Source organism: Triturus cristatus, chromosome 1_1 (assembly GCF_964204655.1).
Source record: "Triturus cristatus chromosome 1_1, aTriCri1.1, whole genome shotgun sequence".
In the NCBI taxonomy this organism is placed as follows: Eukaryota; Metazoa; Chordata; class Amphibia; order Caudata; family Salamandridae; genus Triturus; species Triturus cristatus.
Window position 1 is genome coordinate 1051324627 of NC_140579.1, and position 18832 is coordinate 1051343458.

Here is an 18832-nt window from a genome sequence, read left to right on the forward strand (position 1 = left end):
CTTACAACCACACCATAAGGGTTGCTTGGCATGGTACAAGGTGGTCACTAGAACTAGTGAACAGCATATACCAGGCCAACTTCTCACATTGGTGAGCAGCGGTTGGATTTGAGCTTGCTGTGTTTTACCATTGTAATCTCTTGGTTACCAATTGAAAGATCACATAGGTACCTGTAGGTACATATAAAACAAGATTAGATATACATAAGTTCTACTGAACTTAGTTGTTGTAGAGCAAAGGGAGTAGCACACCCTGACTACAACTACTAGATAGGTTTAGTAGGTAAACCCAAGTGTAGGTAGATTGCAACACATCCACCCACACTTAAGAGCAATGGCTGGGGCAGAGGGGTCCACTGTACCCATCTCTGTCGAGAGTGACCCCCAGAGGGCACCATCCATCTTTGCTACCCTTAATCAGAATGAGCTCAGGCATTTGGCAACTCTTAGAGGCCTTAAACAGACCAAGAACCCAAACTCTGCTGAGCTCAGAGAGCTCTTACAGAATGATGAGAATCAGAGAGCACTCAAGAAAGCTTCCCAGTTAGCCCCCTTAAGGTCAGGAACAGGAGGCCCCCCTTCTGAAGATGCCACAGAGGTACCCCCTTCCAATAGTCACCCCTTAGATGGGATGCCTACCACAGAGGAAGAAAGTGATGGGGATACAGATGTGAGTGGGGATGAAGGGAGAACTAGCCCAGTGCCAAGTGTTATACTTGGCCCAGCTAAACTAAGGCTATTGGGGACTGACAGTGGGTTCACCCCATTGGATCTCCCCAGTGGACTTAACACAGGGCTTGGAAGGCAAAGGAATCGCTCAGGTGACTCCAATGCTTCCCATGGCTCTAGAGGCTCTCAAGGTCACTCCAGAAGGAGACTGACCACCCCTCAGAGGAGGGAACATGAGGCCAGAATGCAGGAAGCCCAGCTGAGGATCAGGAAGCAGGAGCTAGAGGTAGCCCTGATGGAAGAAAAACTGAGGAAGGCTAGGCAACCTAGAGAGAGTGGGTCTATACCCGCTGGTGGCAGCATTGTCCCTAAGGACAAAGATAGGGTCTTTGATAATAGGAACCTGTCTAAGGTTGTGCCCCCCTACAAAAGTGGGGATGACATCCACAAATGGATAACTGCTCTTGAGAGAGCCTGCAAAGTACAGCAGGTTCCTGAAGACCAGTGGGCAGCAATCCTCTGGCTCTCCTTTGAAGGAAGAGGCAGAGACAGACTCCTCACTGTTAGAGAAGAGGATGTCAGAAACTACAGAGTCCTGAAGAGTGTTCTGGTTGATGGGTTAGGCTTAACCACTGAACAGTACAGGTTAATGTTCAGAGATACCCAAAAGACACAGACTCAGGACTGGTCTGAATATGTTGAATGTGCCACTAAGGCTTTGGAGGGTTGGTTGCTGGGAAGTAAGGTATCTGATTATACAGGATTGTACAATTTGATGATGAGAGAACAGATTTTAAGTAACTGTCAAAACCAGCTCCTCCATCAACACCTGGTAGACTCAGATTTGACCTCTCCCCAAGAATTGGGAAAGAGGGCAGATAAATGGGTCAGGACCAGGATCAGGCCTAAGAATCAGGGTGGTGACCAAAAGAAAGATACCACCAAACCTCAAGAGAAGGGAGGGGATAAGGCAAAAGAGAAATCTTCCTCAGGGCCCCAAAACTCCACACAGGGTGGTGGGTCCCAAGCTCCCTCCTCTACCACAGGTAAAAAGCCTTACTGCCATGAGTGTAAAACTCCTGGGCATTGGAAAACTGACAGCAGTTGCCCAAGGGCTACAAACAAAACTGTTCCTCCAATTACTCCTGTCACACCACCTATTACTGTCAGCAGTAATCCCCCAGGTGGTGGGAGTGCCCCCAGAAATCTGGGTGGGTTTACTTGGGGAACACAGGGGGACCCTGGCTTAGCCAATTCCCCTACAGCAACCACTCTTGTCTGTGATGGTGGCATGGGGTTTGCCAACTTCACTGCCTGTCCCAACACTTTGGGTAGGTACAGACAGGAGCCCTACATCAATGGTACAAAAGCTGAGGCCTACAGAGACACTGGGGCTAGCATCACAATGGTGGCCCATTGGCTAGTTCCCTCTGAGCAGCTTTTGCCCGGTTTCTCCTACCAGGTGACTAACATTGATGGCAAACAGAACAGTCATCCCATGGCAGAGGTATGTCTCAGCTGGGGAGGTGTCACTGGCCCTAAAAGGGTAGCAGTGTCCCCAACCTTGCCTGTAGACTGCTTACTGGGGAATGACTTAGAACTCTCAGCTTGGGCTGGAGTTGAACAAGACACCCATTCTAAAATGGTAGGCCTTTCACAAAAGGGTAGGGGGGTTGTGCCATTCACAACCCCTGTCCAAATAGATTTCCTCCCTGAAAAGGTTGGAAGGGCAGTGGTAGCCACAGCCCAGGCACAGACAGACTTCCCTGTAGGGACTGGCAGAGCTGTGACAGTCCCAGCTCAAACACAAACTGAGTGCCCCCCTGAAAAGGTTGGCAAGGCTGTAATGGTCTCAGCCTATACTCAGACTGACATAGGTGTAGTGAAGCCTGAAACAATGGATCACTCCACACAAACTGAGAGTAGTGGGGAGGAAGAAAAGTCTCCCTCTCCCCAGACATTAGGAAAAGGTCAGCCTCCTCAGGGATCTGACCTCACCCCTTGTGAAGGAACTGCCCCAGAGGTAGCCAGGCCTGGCCTGGCAGAGCCTCTGATGTCAGTGGCCCCTTCCAAGGTGGGATCCAGTCTGGTGCAGGTAGCCTGCCTCTCTCTACCCTGCCTCAGTCAGCCCAGGGCTGCAGAGGTCAGGGAGGCCAGTGGACCCCCAGAGGGCCCCTGTCCACAAGAACCCCCCCATCAAAAGAATGAGGATTGCCTGGCTAGTAGCCCTAGTCAGGTGATGGGTAAAAACATTCCTGAGGGATCTCCTTTACAGGTAGTTAGGGACCTCCCCCAGGGGGATTCTGTTGGGCACAGGCAAACATGGGACCTTAGGGCCCCAAACCTGACCTGTCCCTCCAGTAAGCCCACAAAAGGGACCCAGCCTCCAGCTTTAGGTAGCCAGAGGCTGACCCTGAGAGCACAGTGCAACTCAGTTAAAGAAAGAAAGGCATCCATGGTGGAGGATGATTGGAGGAAGCTGAGGCCTCACTTTGAGGACACTCACTTCAGTACTCCATCTCAACACCAGCCTTTTACTTTGCCAAGACACACCACAGGTAGAGATTCCCTATGGTGGAGACCCTCTGATACCCTTAGGGTGAGGGATTGCTTAGTGGACCATGAGACAGGGGGTAACCATGCCAGTGCTGGTTCCTCCTTATATGGCCACTTGGGCAATATAGGCTTACCTGGTCAAGGTCAGCCTTATCTCCCTTCGTTTGGGGGGGGGTTGTGTAGGAAGGTGGATATCTGACTATGGTTACCCCCAAATTTTTGCCTAGTGTCTAGCTGGTTTTTCGACTTAGTTGGCCTGAGATCCTGCCATTCAGGCTCTCAGGCTATCTGCTCTCTCTGTAAAATGGACTCCATGTACCCTAGGTACATACCCAATTGGTTGGATCACCCTGTCAGCCCCTGTACCAGTGTACACTAGGTACCCAGGGCATTGGTGTATCCAAGGCCTGCCAGGGGCTGAAGCATGTATTATGCCACCCCAGGCTTGGCCTAACAATCTGACACAACTGGCTGATCACTCAGCTGGGGTAAGTTGGTGTAATCACCTCTTACTTAGGTGTAGTATACCTATACCTAAACTTAAATGGGACACCTGGTAACCTATAAGTCACTCCTATGGCAGGCCTTAACAATCCTGAAGGCAGAGTGCTTGGTTCCATGTGAGATGGTGCTCTGGCATGAGCTGAGCCTGTCTGCAGTGGTCGGAACAACTTCCTTCTACTGTTTCCAGATATCGTCATACCATATACTCTTAAGTGCATTATGAACCTCGCGGTTAAATGCTATCTTTGGTTTGGCTTTATCAAAACATGTCGAGTAAGGTGTCATACGAATTGGAATACTAACCCCTCGCCAATTCTGGCGACGGGGTTAGCATTCCACCCTTCTAGAGGGACACGACATGTACAGTGCCTGAAACCCGGGTAAAATCAGACATAGCCTCAGCTCCACAAAATGGATGCTGCCACCACAGACACAAGTCTGCCCTCCTGCTGCTGGGAGTCCTTCCAGCTTGGGAGGTGTGGACAAAGGGTTTCCTGCCAGGGGAGGTGCGTGCACCACCCCAGACAGGATTTTGTGTATTGGTCAGGTAGGGCTTGAAAGAAACCAGACATGCCTGTGGCTCACAAGGAGCCTCGGTGCATATGCCAGTTCAAACCGGTCCTGGGGCACACCAGTCCCGGGCCTGGGGCGAGCTGGACAAAGGATTGGGGGTGTAACCACCCCCCTTCCTGGTCCCACCCTTAGGGAGGGACCTAGCAGGTAGTCCGGCCCCTAGAATCCGCTTAAAGGTAGGAGCTGTGTCCTAAGACTTCAGACATCCTGGAATCAACTTGAAACTAAGAAGAAGACGGGAACTTCGACATTCTGCTGCACAGAAGACTGAAGAAAATCTCCCCTGTGGTCAGGGAGTGACCACCTTGCTAACGCAAGCACCATCCAGCGAATCAACGTCTGCTTTGCCGCCGCCTCCCGCCGGAGCCCGAGCCCAGAGACTGACAAGACCTGGACCTCCAGACCTCTCACCGCCCGATCCACAGTCCCTGCAAAGAGGAGACCCGTGGAGGCACCGAGACACGTGGAGCCAGCCATCTTGAAACGACTACGACAAGCTGACCAGTGCAACAACCGAGGCTCCCTCCAAGTTGTGCTTTGGGTCCTGAGAAGCCCAACCCTCGAGCAGCATCTGCACCAAAGGTGAGCCCTCCAGCATCTCCACGATCTGCGTGGGGCCCTTCTGCATTTTGCCACTCGACGCGCCTAACCGGTTGCTGGCCCGCTGGCTAGTGGCCATCTTGGCGACGAAATCTACAACAAACACCGCTGGTCTGGTTGCTCCAGACTGGCCCTTGCTCCCCTCCAAAGGAGCAATCCCTCTGACCTTGCTGGTCAGAACCAACAGCTGATTTCCGAATCCTCTTACAATTGCTTTTGCCAAGGCTTGTTTGCTTCGATCAAGTCGCCGACACCGCCGACAGCGAGAGCCTGCGTGGGACAGCTCGTGAGCCGACTCCTGGACGTCGTCGACCTTCAGGGACCACGTGGCTGCGGAGACAAGCTACCCCTCATCACCTGTTTGCACCCGACATCGCCTGGTACCCACCTGGTGCCACGCTGGTCACTGGCTAGTGACTGTGAACACTGTCCCCTCTGCTTACAGGTCTTTAACATCTCCGATCCACTCTTGGATCCACTGCATCTCTTCCCGACCGACCGCCTGCAGCATCTTTGTCCCAGGCTCAACGGAACAGATAGAAGAAACCCGACGCACTTTGAGGCCTATGCACCCGCTTCCTGTGGGTGAGGTAAAGCTGGTACTCCGGTGCCCATGTGTAGTAATACATCTCTAGTGCCTGTGTTCCAAATCTTAAGTTCCTAGGTCATCCGGAAGATTCCTTTTGCAGTAACTTTGTACTTTTTACGCACCCATTGAAACCTATGGGAGCACGCGTGTGACTATTTGCTCTGCACACGCCACCCGTGGACCTCCTGGTCACTAACTGACGTTAGCTCCTTGTAGGCCCAGCGATTCTAGAGGCCCTAGGCCTTTTCCCTTTTCTGTTCGTGGTACTTATACCACTATTTTAGTATATGGTTCGAGTGGCCACCAGGGCCTATCCATATAAAGTGCAACTTCTGTGTATTCTGTGATAATCTTGTTTGACGATTTGTGCTCCTGTGCTCATAAAGAGACTAGGGGTTACTTTGAGAAATAAATACATATATATTTTGAATATATATCTGTGTGGTGTCCTTTCATTGGTATAAAAGGGGGTTACTATTGGTAAAACAGCTTGCTTAACACGCATCACGAGTTTAGCCTCAAAGACTGCTTAGCCTACGCTACCACTAGGGCAGCTAGTCCGAAAAGGTTGACTTACAACCACACCATAAGGGTTGCTTGGCATGGTACAAGGTGGTCACTAGAACTAGTGAACAGCATATACCAGGCCAACTTCTCACATTGGTGAGCAGCGGTTGGATTTGAGCTTGCTGTGTTTTACCATTGTAATCTCTTGGTTACCAATTGAAAGATCACATAGTTACCTGTAGGTACATATAAAACAAGATTAGATATACATAAGTTCTACTGAACTTAGTTGTTGTAGAGCAAAGGGAGTAGCACACCCTGACTACAACTACTAGATAGGTTTAGTAGGTAAACACAAGTGTAGGTAGATTGCAACACATCCACCCACACTTAAGAGCAATGGCCGGGGCAGAGGGGTCCACTGTACCCATCTCTGTTGAGAGTGACCCCCAGAGGGCAACATCCAGCTTTGCTACCCTTAACCAGAATGAGCTCAGGCATTTGGCAACTCTTAGAGGCCTTAAACAGCCCAAGAACCCTACCTCTGCTGAGCTCAGAGAACTCTTACAAAATGATGAGAATCAGAGAGAACTCAGGAAAGCTTCCCAGTTAGCCCCCTTAGGGTCAGGAACAGGAGGCCCCCCTTCTGAAGATGCCACAGAGGTACCCCCTTTCAATAGTCACCCCTTAGATGGGATGCCTACCACAGAGGAAGAAAGTGATGGGGATACAGATGTGAGTGGGGATGAAGGGAGAACTAGCCCAGTGCCAAGTGTTATACTTGGCCCAGCTAAACTAAGGCTATTGGGGACTGACAGTGGGTTCACCCCATTGGATCTCCCCAGTGGACTTAACACAGGGCTTGGAAGGCAAAGGAATCGCTCAGGTGACTCCAATGCTTCCCATGGCTCTAGAGGCTCTCAAGGTCACTCCAGAAGGAGACTGACCACCCCTCAGAGGAGGGAACATGAGGCCAGAATGCAGGAAGCCCAGCTGAGGATCAGGAAGCAGGAGCTAGAAGTAGCCCTGATGGAAGAAAAACTGAGCAAGGCTAGGCAGCATAGAGAGAGTGGGTCTATACCCACTGGTGGCAGCAATGTCCCTAGGGACAAAGATAGGGTCTTTGACAATAGGAACCTGTCCAAGATTGTGCCCCCCTACAAAAGTGGGGATGACATCCACAAATGGATGACTGCTCTTGAGAGAGCCTGCAAAGTGCAGCAGGTTCCTGAAGACCAGTGGGCAGCAATCTTATGGCTCTCCTTTGAGGGGAGAGGCAGAGATAGACTCCTCACTGTTAGAGAAGAGGATGTCAGAAATTACAGAGTCCTGAAGAGTGTCCTAGTTGATGGGTTAGGCTTAACCACTGAACAGTACAGGTTAATGTTCAGAGACACCCAGAAGACACAGACTCAGGACTGGTCTGAATATGTGGAATGTGCCACTAAGGCTTTGGAGGGTTGGTTGCTGGGAAGTAAGGTGTCTGATTATACAGGATTGTACAATTTGATGATGAGAGAGCAGATTTTAAGTAATTGTCAAAACCAGCTTCTCCATCAACACCTGGTAGACTCAGATTTGACCTCTCCCCAAGAATTGGGAAAGAGGGCAGATAAATGGGTCAGGACCAGGATCAGGCCTAAAAACCAGGGTGGTGACCAAAAGAAAGATACCACCAAGCCTCAAGAGAAGGGTGGGGATAAAGAAAAAGAGAAACCTTCCTCAGGGCCCCAAAACTCCACACAGGGTGGTGGGTCCCAAGCTCCCTCCTCTACCACAGCTAAAAAGCCCTACTGCCATGAGTGTAAAACTCCTGGGCATTGGAAAACTGACAGCGGTTGCCCAAGGGCTAAAAACAAAACTGTTCCTCCAATTACTCCTGTCACACCACCTATTACTGTCAGCAGTAATCCCCCAGGTGGTGGGAGTGCCCCCAGAAATCTGGGTGGGTTTACTTGGGGAACACAGGGGGACCCTGGCTTAGCCAATTCCCCTACAGCAACCACTCTTGTCTGTGATGGTGGCATGGGGTTTGCCAACTTCACTGCCTGTCCCAACACTTTGGGTAGGTACAGACAGGAGCCCTACATCAATGGTACAAAAGCTGAGGCCTACAGAGACACTGGGGCTAGCATCACAATGGTGGCCCATTGGCTAGTTCCCTCTGAGCAGCTTTTGCCCGGTTTCTCCTACCAGGTGACTAACATTGATGGCAAACAGAACAGTCATCCCATGGCAGAGGTATGTCTCAGCTGGGGAGGGGTCACTGGCCCTAAAAGGGTAGCAGTGTCCCCAACCTTGCCTGTAGACTGCTTACTGGGGAATGACTTAGAACTCTCAGCTTGGGCTGGAGTTGAACAAGACACCCATTCTAAAATGGTAGGCCTTTCACAAAAGGGTAGGGGGGTTGTGCCATTCACAACCCCTGTCCAAATAGATTTCCTCCCTGAAAAGGTTGGAAGGGCAGTGGTAGCCACAGCCCAGGCACAGACAGACTTCCCTGTAGGGACTGGCAGAGCTGTGACAGTCACAGCTCAAACACAAACTGAGTGCCCCCCTGAAAAGGTTGGCAAGGCTGTAATGGTCTCAGCCTATACTCAGACTGACATAGGTGTAGTGAAGCCTGAAACAATGGATCACTCCACACAAACTGAGAGTAGTGGGGAGGAAGAAAAGTCTCCCTCTCCCCAGACATTAGGAAAAGGTCAGCCTCCTCAGGGATCTGACCTCACCCCTTGTGAAGGAACTGCCCCAGAGGTAGCCAGGCCTGGCCTGGCAGAGCCTCTGATGTCAGTGGCCCCTTCCAAGGTGGGATCCAGTCTGGTGCAGGTAGCCTGCCTCTCTCTACCCTGCCTCAGTCAGCCCAGGGCTGCAGAGGTCAGGGAGGCCAGTGGACCCCCAGAGGGCCCCTGTCCACAAGAACCCCCCCATCAAAAGAATGAGGATTGCCTGGCTAGTAGCCCTAGTCAGGTGATGGGTAAAAACATTCCTGAGGGATCTCCTTTACAGGTAGTTAGGGACCTCCCCCAGGGGGATTCTGTTGGGCACAGGCAAACATGGGACCTTAGGGCCCCAAACCTGACCTGTCCCTCCAGTAAGCCCACAAAAGGGACCCAGCCTCCAGCTTTAGGTAGCCAGAGGCTGACCCTGAGAGCACAGTGCAACTCAGTTAAAGAAAGAAAGGCATCCATGGTGGAGGATGATTGGAGGAAGCTGAGGCCTCACTTTGAGGACACTCACTTCAGTACTCCATCTCAACACCAGCCTTTTACTTTGCCAAGACACACCACAGGTAGAGATTCCCTATGGTGGAGACCCTCTGATACCCTTAGGGTGAGGGATTGCTTAGTGGACCATGAGACAGGGGGTAACCATGCCAGTGCTGGTTCCTCCTTATATGGCCACTTGGGCAATATAGGCTTACCTGGTCAAGGTCAGCCTTATCTCCCTTCGTTTGGGGGGGGGTTGTGTAGGAAGGTGGATATCTGACTATGGTTACCCCCAAATTTTTGCCTAGTGTCTAGCTGGTTTTTCGACTTAGTTGGCCTGAGATCCTGCCATTCAGGCTCTCAGGCTATCTGCTCTCTCTGTAAAATGGACTCCATGTACCCTAGGTACATACCCAATTGGTTGGATCACCCTGTCAGCCCCTGTACCAGTGTACACTAGGTACCCAGGGCATTGGTGTACCCAAGGCCTGCCAGGGGCTGCAGCATGTATTATGCCACCCCAGGCTTGGCCTAACAATCTGACACAACTGGCTGATCACTCAGCTGGGGTAAGTTGGTGTAATCACCTCTTACTTAGGTGTAGTATACCTATACCTAACCTTAAATGGGACACCTGGTAACCTATGAGTCACTCCTATGGCAGGCCTTAACAATCCTGAAGGCAGAGTGCTTGGTTCCATGTGAGATGGTGCTCTGGCATGAGCTGAGCCTGTCTGCAGTGGTCGGAACAACTTCCTTCTACTGTTTCCAGATATCGTCATACCATATACTCTTAAGTGCATTATGAACCTCGCGGTTAAATGCTATCTTTGGTTTGGCTTTATCAAAACATGTCGAGTAAGGTGTCATACGAATTGGAATACTAACCCCTCGCCAATTCTGGCGACGGGGTTAGCATTCCACCCTTCTAGAGGGACACGACATGTACAGTACCTGAAACCCGGGTAAAATCAGACATAGCCTCAGCTCCACAAAATGGATGCTGCCACCACAGACACAAGTCTGCCCTCCTGCTGCTGGGAGTCCTTCCAGCTTGGGAGGTGTGGACAAAGGGTTTCCTGCCAGGGGAGGTGCGTGCACCACCCCAGACAGGATTTTGTGTATTGGTCAGGTAGGGCTTGAAAGAAACCAGACATGCCTGTGGCTCACAAGGAGCCTCGGTGCATATGCCAGTTCAAACCGGTCCTGGGGCACACCAGTCCCGGGCCTGGGGCGAGCTGGACAAAGGATTGGGGGTGTAACCACCCCCCTTCCTGGTCCCACCCTTAGGGAGGGACCTAGCAGGTAGTCCGGCCCCTAGAATCCGCTTAAAGGTAGGAGCTGTGTCCTAAGACTTCAGACATCCTGGAATCAACTTGAAACTAAGAAGAAGACGGGAACTTCGACATTCTGCTGCACAGAAGACTGAAGAAAATCTCCCCTGTGGTCAGGGAGTGACCACCTTGCTAACGCAAGCACCATCCAGCGAATCACCGTCTGCTTTGCCGCCGCCTCCCGCCGGAGCCCGAGCCCAGAGACTGACAAGACCTGGACCTCCAGACCTCTCACCGCCCGATCCACAGTCCCTGAAAAGAGGAGACCCGTGGAGGCACCGAGACACGTGGAGCCAGCCATCTTGAAACGACTACGACAAGCTGACCAGTGCAACAACCGAGGCTCCCTCCAAGTTGTGCTTTGGGTCCTGAGAAGCCCAACCCTCGAGCAGCATCTGCACCAAAGGTGAGCCCTCCAGCATCTCCACGATCTGCGTGGGGCCCTTCTGCATTTTGCCACTCGACGCGCCTAACCGGTTGCTGGCCCGCTGGCTAGTGGCCATCTTGGCGACGAAATCTACGACAAACACCGCTGGTCTGGTTGCTCCAGACTGGCCCTTGCTCCCCTCCAAAGGAGCAATCCCTCTGACCTTGCTGGTCAGAACCAACAGCTGATTTCCGAATCCTCCTACAATTGCTTTTGCCAAGGCTTGTTTGCTTCGATCAAGTCGCCGACACCGCCGACAGCGAGAGCCTGCGTGGGACAGCTCGTGAGCCGACTCCTGGACGTCGTCGACCTCCAGGGACCACGTGGCTGCGGAGACAAGCTACCCCTCATCACCTGTTTGCACCCGACATCGCCTGGTACCCACCTGGTGCCACGCTGGTCACTGGCTAGTGACTGTGAACACTGTCCCCTCTGCTTACAGGTCTTCAACATCTCCGATCCACTCTTGGATCCACTGCATCTCTTCCCGACCGACCGCCTGCAGCATCTTTGTCCCAGGCTCAACGGAACAGATAGAAGAAACCCGACGCACTTTGAGGCCTATGCACCCGCTTCCTGTGGGTGAGGTAAAGCTGGTACTCCGGTGCCCATGTGTAGTAATACATCTCTAGTGCCTGTGTTCCAAATCTTAAGTTCCTAGGTCATCCGGAAGATTCCTTTTGCAGTAACTTTGTACTTTTTACGCACCCATTGAAACCTATGGGAGCACGCGTGTGACTATTTGCTCTGCACACGCCACCCGTGGACCTCCTGGTCACTAACTGACGTTAGCTCCTTGTAGGCCCAGCGATTCTAGAGGCCCTAGGCCTTTTCCCTTTTCTGTTCGTGGTACTTATACCACTATTTTAGTATATGGTTCGAGTGGCCACCAGGGCCTATCCATATAAAGTGCAACTTCTGTGTATTCTGTGATAATCTTGTTTGACGATTTGTGCTCCTGTGCTCATAAAGAGACTAGGGGTTACTTTGAGAAATAAATACATATATATTTTGAATATATATCTGTGTGGTGTCCTTTCATTGGTATAAAAGGGGGTTACTATTGGTAAAACAGCTTGCTTAACACGCATCACGAGTTTAGCCTCAAAGACTGCTTAGCCTACGCTACCACTAGGGCAGCTAGTCCGAAAAGGTTGACTTACAACCACACCATAAGGGTTGCTTGGCATGGTACAAGGTGGTCACTAGAACTAGTGAACAGCATATACCAGGCCAACTTCTCACACCCCCCCATCAAAAGAATGAGGATTGCCTGGCTAGTAGCCCTAGTCAGGTGATGGGTAAAAACATTCCTGAGGGATCTCCTTTACAGGTAGTTAGGGACCTCCCCCAGAGGGATTCTGTTGGGTACAGGCAAACATGGGACCTTAGGGCCCCAGACCTGACCTGTCCCTCCAGTAAGCCCACAAAAGGGACCCAGCCTCCAGCTTTAGGTAGCCAGAGGCTGACCCTGAGAGCACAGTGCAACTCAGTTAAGGAAAGAAAGGCATCCATGGTGGAGGATGATTGGAGGAAGCTGAGGCCTCACTTTGAGGACACTCACTTCAGTACTCCATCTCAACACCAGCCTTTTACTTTGCCAAGACACACCAAAGGTAGAGATTCCCTATGGTGGAGACCCTCTGATACCCTTAGGGTGAGGGATTGCTTAGTGGACCATGAGACAGGGGGTAACCATGCCAGTGCTGGTTCCTCCTTATATGGCCACTTGGGCAATATAGGCTTACCTGGTCAAGGTCAGCCTTATCTCCCTTCGTTTGGGGGGGGGTTGTGTAGGAAGGTGGATATCTGACTATGGTTACCCCCAAATTTTTGCCTAGTGTCTAGCTGGTTTTTCGACTTAGTTGGCCTGAGATCCTGCCATTCAGGATCTCAGCCTGGCTGTTCTCTCTTTAAAATGGACTCCATGTACCCTAGGTACATACCCAATTGGTTGGATCACCCTGTCAGCCCCTGTACCAGTGTACACTAGGTACCCAGGGCATTGGTGTACCCAAGGCCTGCCAGGGGCTGCAGCATGTATTATGCCACCCCAGGCTTGGCCTAACAATCTGACACAACTGGCTGATCACTCAGCTGGGGTAAGTTGGTGTAATCACCTCTTACTTAGGTGTAGTATACCTATACCTAACCTTAAATGGGACACCTGGTAACCTATAAGTCACTCCTATGGCAGGCCTTAACAATCCTGAAGGCAGAGTGCTTGGTTCCATGTGAGATGGTGCTCTGGCATGAGCTGAGCCTGTCTGCAGTGGTCGGAACAACTTCCTTCTACTGTTTCCAGATATCGTCATACCATATACTCTTAAGTGCATTATGAACCTCGCGGTTAAATGCTAACTTTGGTTTGGCTTTATCAAAACATGTCGAGTAAGGTGTCATACGAATTGGAATACTAACCCCTCGCCAATTCTGGCGACGGGGTTAGCATTCCACCCTTCTAGAGGGACACGACATGTACAGTACCTGAAACCCGGGTAAAATCAGACATAGCCTCAGCTCCACAAAATGGATGCTGCCACCACAGACACAAGTCTGCCCTCCTGCTGCTGGGAGTCCTTCCAGCTTGGGAGGTGTGGACAAAGGGTTTCCTGCCAGGGGAGGTGCATGCACCACCCCAGACAGGATTTTGTGTATTGGTCAGGTAGGGCTTGAAAGAAACCAGACATGCCTGTGGCTCACAAGGAGCCTCGGTGCATATGCCAGTTCAAACCGGTCCTGGGGCACACCAGTCCCGGGCCTGGGGCGAGCTGGACAAAGGATTGGGGGTGTAACCACCCCCCTTCCTGGTCCCACCCATAGGGAGGGACCTAGCAGGTAGTCCGGCCCCTAGAATCCGCTTAAAGGTAGGAGCTGTGTCCTAAGACTTCAGACATCCTGGAATCAACTTGAAACTAAGAAGAAGACGGGAACTTCGACATTCTGCTGCACAGAAGACTGAAGAAAATCTCCCCTGTGGTCAGGGAGTGACCACCTTGCTAACGCAAGCACCATCCAGCGAATCACCGTCTGCTTTGCCGCCGCCTCCCGCCGGAGCCCGAGCCCAGAGACTGACAAGACCTGGACCTCCAGACCTCTCACCGCCCGATCCACAGTCCCTGCAAAGAGGAGACCCGTGGAGGCACCGAGACACGTGGAGCCAGCCATCTTGGAACGACTACGACAAGCTGACAAGTGCAACAACCGAGGCTCCCTCCAAGTTGTGCTTTGGGTCCTGAGAAGCCCAACCCTCGAGCAGCATCTGCACCAAAGGTGAGCCCTCCAGCATCTCCACGATCTGCGTGGGGCCCTTCTGCATTTTGCCACTCGACGCGCCTAACCGGTTGCTGGCCCGCTGGCTAGTGGCCATCTTGGCGACGAAATCTACAACAAACACCGCTGGTCTGGTTGCTCCAGACTGGCCCTTGCTCCCCTCCAAAGGAGCAATCCCTCTGACCTTGCTGGTCAGAACCAACAGCTGATTTCCGAATCCTCCTACAATTGCTTTTGCCAAGGCTTGTTTGCTTCGATCAAGTCGCCGACACCGCCGACAGCGAGAGCCTGCGTGGGACAGCTCGTGAGCCGACTCCTGGACGTCGTCGACCTTCAGGGACCACGTGGCTGCGGAGACAAGCTACCCCTCATCACCTGTTTGCACCCGACATCGCCTGGTACCCATCTGGTGCCACGCTGGTCACTGGCTAGTGACTGTGAACACTGTCCCCTCTGCTTACAGGTCTTCAACATCTCCGATCCACTCTTGGATCCACTGCATCTCTTCCCGACCGACCGCCTGCAGCATCTTTGTCCCAGGCTCAACGGAACAGATAGAAGAAACCCGACGCACTTTGAGGCCTATGCACCCGCTTCCTGTGGGTGAGGTAAAGCTGGTACTCCGGTGCCCATGTGTAGTAATACATCTCTAGTGCCTGTGTTCCAAATCTTAAGTTCCTAGGTCATCCGGAAGATTCCTTTTGCAGTAACTTTGTACTTTTTACGCACCCATTGAAACCTATGGGAGCACGCGTGTGACTATTTGCTCTGCACACGCCACCCGTGGACCTCCTGGTCACTAACTGACGTTAGCTCCTTGTAGGCCCAGCGATTCTAGAGGCCCTAGGCCTTTTCCCTTTTCTGTTCGTGGTACTTATACCACTATTTTAGTATATGGTTTGAGTGGCCACCAGGGCCTATCCATATAACGTGCAACTTCTGTGTATTCTGTGATAATCTTGTTTGACGATTTGTGCTCCTGTGCTCATAAAGAGACTAGGGGTTACTTTGAGAAATAAATACATATATATTTTGAATATATATCTGTGTGGTGTCCTTTCATTGGTATAAAAGGGGGTTACTATTGGTAAAACAGCTTGCTTAACACGCTTCACGAGTTTAGCCTCAAAGACTGCTTAGCCTACGCTACCACTAGGGCAGCTAGTCCGAAAAGGTTGACTTACAACCACACCATAAGGGTTGCTTGGCATGGTACAAGGTGGTCACTAGAACTAGTGAACAGCATATACCAGGCCAACTTCTCACAACGGCGACCTCAGAGGAGCCCGGAAAGGGGGTCCTGACTACCCTGAGACCCACCCTCAAAGTATCGTAGCCGGGCACTGGCGGGAGATTCCCCAGGGGGAGGATTCTCGCAACTAGGATCGTACTTCTGGCACCACACGACACAGAGGGACTGTAGGAGAGTAGGGTCTGCTATCCTATGGTCACCCCAAATTTTTGCTTTTTGCTTCACTGGTTTTTGACATATTGAGGCTGTGGGCCTGCCAATCAGACCCCCAGCCTGCTGTTCTCTCTACTAAATTAAAACTATGCACCCTAGGTGCATAACCAATTGGAAGTGGATCACCCTGTCAGCCCCTGTACCAGTGTACACTAGGTACCCAGGGCATTGGTGTACCCAAGGCCTGCCAGGGGCTGCAGCATGTATTATGCCACCCCAGGCTTGGCCTAACAATCTGACACAACTGGCTGATCACTCAGCTGGGGTAAGTTGGTGTAATCACCTCTTACTTAGGTGTAGTATACCTATACCTAACCTTAAATGGGACACCTGGTAACCTATAAGTCACTCCTATGGCAGGCCTTAACAATCCTGAAGGCAGAGTGCTTGGTTCCATGTGAGATGGTGCTCTGGCATGAGCTGAGCCTGTCTGCAGTGGTCGGAACAACTTCCTTCTACTGTTTCCAGATATCGTCATACCATATACTCTTAAGTGCATTATGAACCTCGCGGTTAAATGCTATCTTTGGTTTGGCTTTATCAAAACATGTCGAGTAAGGTGTCATACGAATTGGAATACTAACCCCTCGCCAATTCTGGCGACGGGGTTAGCATTCCACCCTTCTAGAGGGACACGACATGTACAGTACCTGAAACCCGGGTAAAATCAGACATAGCCTCAGCTCCACCAAATGGATGCTGCCACCACAGACACAAGTCTGCCCTCCTGCTGCTGGGAGTCCTTCCAGCTTGGGAGGTGTGGACAAAGGGTTTCCTGCCAGGGGAGGTGCATGCACCACCCCAGACAGGATTTTGTGTATTGGTCAGGTAGGGCTTGAAAGAAACCAGACATGCCTGTGGCTCACAAGGAGCCTCGGTGCATATGCCAGTTCAAACCGGTCCTGGGGCACACCAGTCCCGGGCCTGGGGCGAGCTGGACAAAGGATTGGGGGTGTAACCACCCCCCTTCCTGGTCCCACCCATAGGGAGGGACCTAGCAGGTAGTCCGGCCCCTAGAATCCGCTTAAAGGTAGGAGCTGTGTCCTAAGACTTCAGACATCCTGGAATCAACTTGAAACTAAGAAGAAGACGGGAACTTCGACATTCTGCTGCACAGAAGACTGAAGAAAATCTCCCCTGTGGTCAGGGAGTGACCACCTTGCTAACGCAAGCACCATCCAGCGAATCACCGTCTGCTTTGCCGCCGCCTCCCGCCGGAGCCCGAGCCCAGAGACTGACAAGACCTGGACCTCCAGACCTCTCACCGCCCGATCCACAGTCCCTGAAAAGAGGAGACCCGTGGAGGCACCGAGACACGTGGAGCCAGCCATCTTGGAACGACTACGACAAGCTGACCAGTGCAACAACCGAGGCTCCCTCCAAGTTGTGCTTTGGGTCCTGAGAAGCCCAACCCTCGAGCAGCATCTGCACCAAAGGTGAGCCCTCCAGCATCTCCACGATCTGCGTGGGGCCCTTCTGCATTTTGCCACTCGACGCGCCTAACCGGTTGCTGGCCCGCTGGCTAGTGGCCATCTTGGCGACGAAATCTACGACAAACACCGCTGGTCTGGTTGCTCCAGACTGGCCCTTGCTCCCCTCCAAAGGAGCAATCCCTCTGACCTTGCTGGTCAGAACCAACAGCTGATTTCCGAATCCTCCTGCAATTGCTTTTGCCAAGGCTTGTTTGCTTCGATCAAGTCGCCGACACCGCCGACAGCGAGAGCCTGCGTGGGACAGCTCGTGAGCCGACTCCTGGACGTCGTCGACCTTCAGGGACCACGTGGCTGCGGAGACAAGCTACCCCTCATCACCTGTTTGCACCCGACATCGCCTGGTACCCACCTGGTGCCACGCTGGTCACTGGCTAGTGACTGTGAACACTGTCCCCTCTGCTTACAGGTCTTCAACATCTCCGATCCACTCTTGGATCCACTGCATCTCTTCCCGACCGACCGCCTGCAGCATCTTTGTCCCAGGCTCAACGGAACAGATAGAAGAAACCCGACGCACTTTGAGGCCTATGCACCCGCTTCCTGTGGGTGAGGTAAAGCTGGTACTCCGGTGCCCATGTGTAGTATTACATCTCTAGTGCCTGTGTTCCAAATCTTAAGTTCCTAGGTCATCCGGAAGATTCCTTTTGCAGTAACTTTGTACTTTTTACGCACCCATTGAAACCTATGGGAGCACGCGTGTGACTATTTGCTCTGCACACGCCACCCGTGGACCTCCTGGTCACTAACTGACGTTAGCTCCTTGTAGGCCCAGCGATTCTAGAGGCCCTAGGCCTTTTCCCTTTTCTGTTCGTGGTACTTATACCACTATTTTAGTATATGGGTTGAGTGGCCACCAGGGCCTACCCATATAAAGTGCAACTTCTGTGTATTCTGTGATAATCTTGTTTGACGATTTGTGCTCCTGTGCTCATAAAGAGACTAGGGGTTACTTTGAGAAATAAATACATATATATTTTGAATATATATCTGTGTGGTGTCCTTTCATTGGTATAAAAGGGGGTTACTATTGGTAAAACAGCTTGCTTAACACGCATCACGAGTTTAGCCTCAAAGACTGCTTAGCCTACGCTACCACTAGGGCAGCTAGTCCAAAAAGGTTGACTTACAACCACACCATAAGGGTTGCTTGGCATGGTACAAGGTGGTCACTAGAACTAGTGAACAGCATATACCAGGCCAACTTCCCACATTGGTGAGCAGCGGTTGGATTTGAGCTTGCTGTGTTTTACCATTGTAATCTCTTGGTTACCAATTGAAAGATCACATAGGTACCTGTAGGTACATATAAAACAAGATTAGATATACTTAAGTTCTACTGAACTTAGTTGTTGTAGAGCAAAGGGAGTAGCACACCCTGACTACAACTACTAGATAGGTTTAGTAGGTAAACCCAAGTGTAGGTAGATTGCAACACATCCACCCACACTTAAGAGCAATGGCTGGGGCAGAGGGGTCCACTGTACCCATCTCTGTTGAGAGTGACCCCCCGAGGGCACCATCCATCTTTGCTACCCTTAATCAGAATGAGCTCAGGCATTTGGCAACTCTTAGAGGCCTTAAACAGCCCAAGAACCCAAACTCTGCTGAGCTCAGAGAGCTCTTACAGAATGAT